We start from the raw sequence: 7,609 nt of genomic DNA on the forward strand, positions 1-7,609 counted from the left end.
CACACACACACACACACACACACACACACACACACACACACGAGAAGCGAGCAGTCAGCCAGCTGTGGTGCTGTGGAAGAGTCAAGTTCATTCTCCCCGTTGTGTCTATCCTCCTGCTGAAACCCAGTGGAAACCTGATGAAAGAGACACACACACACAGTGGATTCTGGGTAATAGCTCATACCCCTGTCAGCATGGTAAACTATGGGCCGTATCTAACAATCTTCAGTGGAATAAATCACAAAATTCACAGGAAAACAGCGCTGCTAAGACGCAAAAGATGTTCAAATCAGCAAAACTAGGGAGCAGTATGTGTCTCACATCCATATCTCACTTTATAATAACTTTTAACTTGCTGGAATCTTTCCATTTATAAACTTTGGTGTGGAGTTTTCCTGACCCATTTAGAGAAGTTTTTGGAAATCATGTAGCTGAAAACGAAAAGATGTGGTAAAAGAAAACAAAAATAAACTGGTATCATCTTATCTCAACCTCAAGACCAAAATTATTCTGAAAAAGTTATTATGTCATAACAACACTTGTTAACTAAAAACTAAAAAAGGTGGTGCAAAACGATCATTTTTGACTTCACACAAAGGAGGGACACTAACATCCACACTAATACAATACAATCTCAGTGAAGTGAACACTCTGGGAAGTGTTGTCGCACAGTTTTAGAAGATATCTCACTCTATATGCCAACAAGTCTGAAAAAGCATATCACATGACCAATCATGCACTAGGGCTTGCTCGTTTGTCAAGTGTCCAGAATATTGTCTACTGTGAGGTGGCTGTTGGTCGCTTAGTTGCAGAAAATACTACGGATGAAAAACATCAATGACGTAAATTAAGACCAGAGATTCTGTTGAGGGATGAACTATTACTGTAAGTAAAACGAGTATATGGTGTCCAATGCAACAGAAAACATGTATTAGGAGTCAAGGCTAATATGGATTGTTCTCCTCATGAAAGGCTCGCGTTATAGGTTGAATCAGCTAAGACATATGCCATATGTGGATGCAAGGTTTCATATGTTGTCAAATTGTTTCCTGACATTTACAAAAGAGCACATGACTATTGCAGCTTCACTTTAAAGTGCTGTGCATGTATGAAGACAGTCCTCAGGCGATGGAGGCGTGTGGCGCAGTGGGTTGTGCGTTGATCAGGGGGTCACAGGTTCAAACCCCACTGCAGTCAGCATGTCGTTGTGTCCCTGGGCAAGACACTTCTCCCCAAATTGCTCCTGTGGGGATTGCCCACAGTAAGTTGCTTTGGATAAAAGCGTCTAACAAGTATACGTAATGTAATATAATGATGTTGACATCGTCCATTGAGTTGCAATTCAGCAAAGATGATCTCGATTTCTAGCGTCGGACATCTTGGTTGTATTCTAGATCCTGACAGCATATATTAGATTCAGCACGTTTAACTAATATCTTAGCCCGCCAACGCAGAAATTGAAAGCAAAAGCAGGAAACAGATTTATGCAAACAATATGTGGAAACATGTCTGCTGCGCCATCTATTTGTCTATTTATCATATGGTCGACGTTTTCTTGACACGAGGAAAGACATCGAAAACACTCCTTTCAGCAGAGAGTGTGCATGAGAGGAGTTCTCTGGCGCACACGCATGCATGCGTACAGTTATGGTGTGTATTGTGTGTGTGTATTGTGTGTGTTTGTGTGTGTTCTCTCACCCTGTGTTGCCAACCTCTCCGCTCCCTCCCAGCTCTGGCCAGGCACGACCCATCTGTCACATTCCTCCTTCCATCCCTTCTTCCATCCCTCCCCCATCCGCCGCATCCATCCCTCCCTCTGCGTACCCATCTTTCTTTTCCATCCCTCCTGTTTCTCTATCTGTCTCCATCCCTCCATCTCTCTCTGCCTCCCTCAACCTCCACCCGCCCTCCGTCACCCTCACTCTGTTCGTTCTTCTTTCCTCGCTTCTTCCTGCAAGCCAAACTCCTCGTCTCTGATCTCCATCTCTTTCTTATTTTCCTCCTAAGAAGTTCCCAGCCTTACTACTTTCACTGCTTTCCTTCCACCTCTCTCCCTTTCTGATCAAATGTATTTTTATTAAGTTTCTACAGTGCTTAACCAAGGGTTTTACGTTACAACTTAAAGAAGTACATTCACAATATGCTATCATCCAGCAATGTAAAGCAAAGTAATAATATACAAATGAGAATGCACTGATTATATGTTAAAGAGGAAGGACTTAAAAGAATAAAAAGCAATAACAACGACTAAACCAATCCGCCTACATTCACTGCCAGTGAGCCTCACACACACATATTCATCGAACACAGAAATCCCCACTCTGTTTTTTATTGTCTGTGTCAGATCTTGTTAAAGCGATGACAACATGTGGCCACTCCAGCTTGTGTAATAACAACAATTGTCATCATCAAAAGATAACACAATCAAGCCCACAAGCTTCTTTCCATTGTAGCCCCTGCTTCTTGGGGCCAACGTGGGACCCTGCAGGCCCGTGTAGAGCCCTGAGGCCTGGTGTTACTACTCCATGCTGAAACAAACGGATCCAATCTGGGCTAGAGAGACAGGGGTCCTGCCTAGGGAACTGGCACTGTCAATGTGTGTGTGTGTGTGTGTGTGTGTGTGTGTGTGTGTGTGTGTGTGTGTGTGTGTGTGTGTGTGTGTGTGTGTGTGTGTGTGTGTGAGTAGCATCAGGGGTGTAGCCTGGGGTGTACTGGCATGGCTGTGCATTGGATTATTGAAGGCAGCTTGGGACCATCTGTATGGTGGTGGGGAAGAAGTGGAGAAGGAGGAGAGGAGATGAGAAAGAAGAAGAGATGCTGTCTTTCTTTTTGCATCTTTGATTTGTTTCCTTACTGTTCTGCTGTGCAAACAAATCCAACAGAACTGTAATAACCAGACTCAGTTTCATCACCATGTATGTTGTCAGGTCTGCTCCTTTAATACAGGACAAGCTGAGGCTTACACTTCCTTTAAGTAAGGAGCGATATGAAACTGAATTGTATACACATTTCACCAAGAGTCACCTTAAAACCACCCATTAGTTGGTCAAATGTAGCTTTTAATTGTTGTCCTCCCACCATCACGGTTTTGGGCAACCAGAGAAGAGCATATTTGGGTGAGAGGGAAGAATTAAGACATTTTTACAATTTTACAATTACATTTTATAAACTGAAAACAACCTGTTTTAAGGCAAAACACAGATAATTTCAGTTATTTCAATTTGTCTGATAACTATGTCATTCCCATCTGCCTCAGCTGCACTTAAACATACCTGCTAAACATTAGCATGTTAGCAGAAGCCTCCCAGTGACTCTTAATCTCGTTCCTTATAAATTACAACAGCAATCTGAGAAGGGGGAAATCACTAATTGCTGAAACCGCCCATTAGTCATTGATATATGCATCACACGAGGAGGGATTACAAGTAGCCATTGCATCATCTTTAGGGGTCATTAGGCAAACTGGTTGTGAACCAGTGCAGGATCCACCTCCAGTGAGTGGAAGTATCTGAGCTCCACTCATGCACATACACAAAAGAGTCTCAACGTGTCAAACACAACTATGGGCTACAGCATTACTAATCAGTGATCAGTAAACATGATTAGATGTGATACGTGTGAGTCTCTGGGGGAAGTTCTTAGACTGGAAGGTCAGAGGTCATGGTCGGCTACTGAACAGCTTGTGAGAATTCAGCGTTTTTCTTTGTCTCCAGGGATGCGCTGATCTGTCATTTTTCCCTCCTGATTCTGACTCTGGAAAACAATTCAGAATTATTGAAGTGTTCTTACAATTTCCTAACTAGATTGACTAAGAAACAGTGTCTGTTCAACAGCCGTAGCTAGTATATTGTGTTGCTAACTGTCACAATGATATGTATGTGGGCTTTCCCTTGAATGAAGAGTCTCTGCAGTAACACGAGAAATCATCTTGATGACCCATTTTCTTTCCTCTGACATGGAAGCAATTATAGTGAATCAGGACATCAGGGCTGGAGAAAGAAACCTGCGCCATAAAGCTTTCACTCCACTTACTCACAGTAAATACTCACCCTGTGCTTTTGGCCATTTCCCAGCATACATTAAGTGAGAGGTGGGTACAACCATGACAGGTTCCCAGTCCATTCACATTCATTTAAATTCATAAGATGCATGTCTTTGGGCTGTAGGAGAAACCACAGCACAAGAAGATCATGCAAACTAGATTAATGAAGCAATGATCAAACTTTCTCTCCTGATACCTTTCCAATACATTCACTCAGGGTTAATAGCTAGTAAATCAAATACCAGTAGTCTCTTTTCTTCCAATCATTATTGCTTTCTACATTTGATGACTTAAAACCTTAATGATATGAAGATAAATAGCTCAAATCGACAAGATCTCACCAAAGTTTATTGTAGAAATTAAACGAAAACTCTTATGGCGGACAACCACAATGTGCATATATTCATAGTTTAAAGGGCCCATGTCATGCACAGGCAAGGCAGGCAACCGCTTGGGGCCCCAGACCAGTAGGGGGCCCCCGAGGGGCGACACATCTTTAAAATGACATCAGTGTCGTTTTAAAAAGAAAAAAAATGTTATACAAAATTCAGAACAACAAATTATACAAAAATACAATTAAACAGACATCATACATTGCCATTCATGAAATCCAGTTCCTCTACAATAGTGGGGGCCCCATTATTGTAGATGAACTGAATTTGAGTGAGTGAGTGGGGCAATGCGCAACGTTTGCAATGACGTAGAAGCTAGAAATTACAGTTGCCGTTGACCTGTTAGCTTAGCTTAGCTAGCCGGCTGAAAAAACGTAAAAGCTAGTAATTACAGTATTAACACGTCTTCATTAATCTTTTTGGCATTGTTACTGAAATAAACACTGTCTCTGCCATTTCTACATTAACGTTTCACCCGTTGTTTAATGGGACACCAGTAATGGAGTAATTTGGAGGGGGAAATCAGCTAACTTTTTCTGTAGGCTAGTTAACTGATGAAGCTGTGTCCGACTGAGCTAACTGTCAAGCTATGAGTGTTAAATTAGGAAATGTAGATGCAAGACATTTGGACAAGTGTACTCTAAATAAAGTATTGTTAAGTTAGTGTGCTATGTGTTGAGTGTATTTTATTGTATTTTCCTTCTCTGTAGTTTACTCCTAGCAGAGATGGGGTCGTTAATAAAAAAATGTAATGTATTACATATAACATATTACTTTAAAAAAAAAAGTAATATATTACACTACTTCGTTACTCTCTACATAAAGTAACTCGTTACTTTACTCGTTACTTTACTCGCCGAGCACGTACGAACTGCGCATGCGTGAGTGGCAATACCTTACCAGCAGGCGGCGGTAGTGTGTATTCGGCATTCAAAACAGGCAACAACCGGAAGACAGGGAAGAAGAACAGACTACGTGATATAAACAAACAACAAATTAGCTTCACCTTAGCATGTGTTCTTTGCAGGTGTTTGTTGAGGTTTGACGTGGTGTTTACAGCAGTGGATAACAGCTTCTGGCCTGGACACAGTTTGCACCTCACCGTCACATTCCTGTCTATTCTTCAGACGAACTCAAAATAATGGGCATACCTCCACCCCTCGAAAGTTATCGCTGACTCAGCCATGTTTATGCAGCACTGCACGCGGAGATGTGGACACGCAGATTACGTACATATAAACCTGCGGCGGAAACCCCTCTTGTCTGTCAGTGTGATTGTCAGACTGATTTTAATAAGTAACGAAGTAACGCGTGTCGGGGCAATGTTAGTAACTGTAGTGTGATTACTGAATTATAAAAGTAGTGCCTTACACTACTCCGTTACCGACACAAGTAATATTATTACATGAACGCGTTACTTTGTTACTTTGTAACGCGTTACACCCAACTCTGACTCCTAGTGGTTTTATGATGATACTGAAAACTGTATATTTCAACCTTAGTAGCTATAGTGCAGGCTCCAACACAATCCTCTGTATTTGTCTGGAACCATGTTCACTTACATTGTCCCTTTCAAATGAAATGGAAATAGTAAACAATAGTGGAAGCTAAGAACAACATTCGAAAGCTCAATATGAGGAATTTGAATTATATAAAGTGAAAGAATTTTGAATTGTTAACATGTTACTGTTATAAGTTTCACTTTATTATCCATCCTCAGGATCCTTTCTTAAGTTTCTGGCACCAGCAGCAGCAACGGAAAAGGATAAGGTGCCCCCTCCAAATGCTGATGATGGTAAGTTAAGTATTCCACTTTTAATTGATTATACTGTGCATTGCACTCCAAAGATTCCTTGTAACATGATATTCCCTGTTTCTTTTTTGGTCATAGCAGTTCAGTCAACATCTACCTCCAGTGTGGCGTCAATATCTACCTTGAGTGGGGCGTCAACATCTGCCTCCAGTGGGGTGTCAACATCTGCCTCCAGTGAGGCGTCAATATCTACCTTGAGTGGGGCGTCAAAATCTGCCTCCGGGGCGTCAACATATGCCTCGAGTGGGGCGTAAACATCTGCCTCCAGTGGGACAGCAACATCTTCTCATCATGAAGATGACACATCAACCCCTACCTCCAGCAGCACTACCACTACTACAAAAGGTTTGATCACATCAGACGACCCTGCACAATGGTGAAATGTCCTAAATGAAAGTGAAAAGTGTGCACTAGTAACAAGAGGACCAATACAAGAAACATATATAGTCTTTCCGCAGAATACTGAAAAAACATCACGTAGATTAAAAAAGGAAAACTATTCTGGTTTTAATTGTTCTTTATATTTATATGTGTGATTTATTCGTTTTTGTATGTCTTTTATATTCATATTACTAACTAATAACTAAGTTTGAAAATAACATAAATGCGAAGTTGTTAAATAAAAAACTGTTTACATTTAGCAATTTTTTTGTTGGTGTCAGATTATTTATAACACAATAGCCGCGTTCACACCGCGTACTTTGCAGTACTTAGTGCCGGTGTTGCAGTATAAGTTGAGTCATGACAACTGGCGACATTCTGTTATTTTCGTCATAGGAATCCGGGGCGTGTACATTGAGGACCCATTGTTGACTTACCAGGAAAGAAACATCGTTTGTCGTTTACGTTCATCTTTTGCTATATCTGCCTTCCTAAGATCACTTTGCTGCACATTCAGTACTCGTATGTGAGGTTGTGGGTGAGAGGCCGATATCGTGACGCTTACAGGGAGGTATCGAACATTACAAAGTAGGTGACTGTGTGGATGCCTGTTCAAAACATTGCAAACTTCAATAAATCATTTAAATTATATATTTGTGTCCGACTTTCATTTGTTCATCGTTCTTAATGTGATGTATAGTAGCTTTGATAGCTGTCCATACCTTCAGACAGCCTAAAAGTAAAACACAAGTTGTTTATTCACAGCCCGAACGCTCATCGAGATGACTGGATCAGTCATGACAACTTGTGATCAGCTCCGATTAAATTGTGATATCAATTCTGTAGCTAACCTCCAGGGAGCACGTTTATTTTATGAAATACCTGTATCCCTCTCATCACAACAAGACTCTACACTGTGCAGGAAAAACAATTACATACATGAAAATAACCTTGATGCATGGGAATTAAACACACAAACTA

At 41.1% G+C, this 7,609-nt stretch overlaps 1 long non-coding RNA gene across 1 annotated transcript; it reads left to right on the forward strand.

Moving 5' to 3' along the window:
• Positions 1-6,332: 6,332 nt before the first annotated feature.
• LOC104953746 (uncharacterized) lies at positions 6,333-6,638 on the forward strand. Its single transcript, XR_799257.1, has 2 exons — positions 6,333-6,410; positions 6,504-6,638. It is a non-coding gene; the product is annotated as an uncharacterized lncRNA (long non-coding RNA).
• Positions 6,639-7,609: the final 971 nt, after the last annotated feature.

Source organism: Notothenia coriiceps, unplaced genomic scaffold, assembly GCF_000735185.1.
Source record: "Notothenia coriiceps isolate Sejong01 unplaced genomic scaffold, NC01 NC01_scaffold00022140, whole genome shotgun sequence".
In the NCBI taxonomy this organism is placed as follows: domain Eukaryota; kingdom Metazoa; phylum Chordata; class Actinopteri; order Perciformes; family Nototheniidae; genus Notothenia; species Notothenia coriiceps.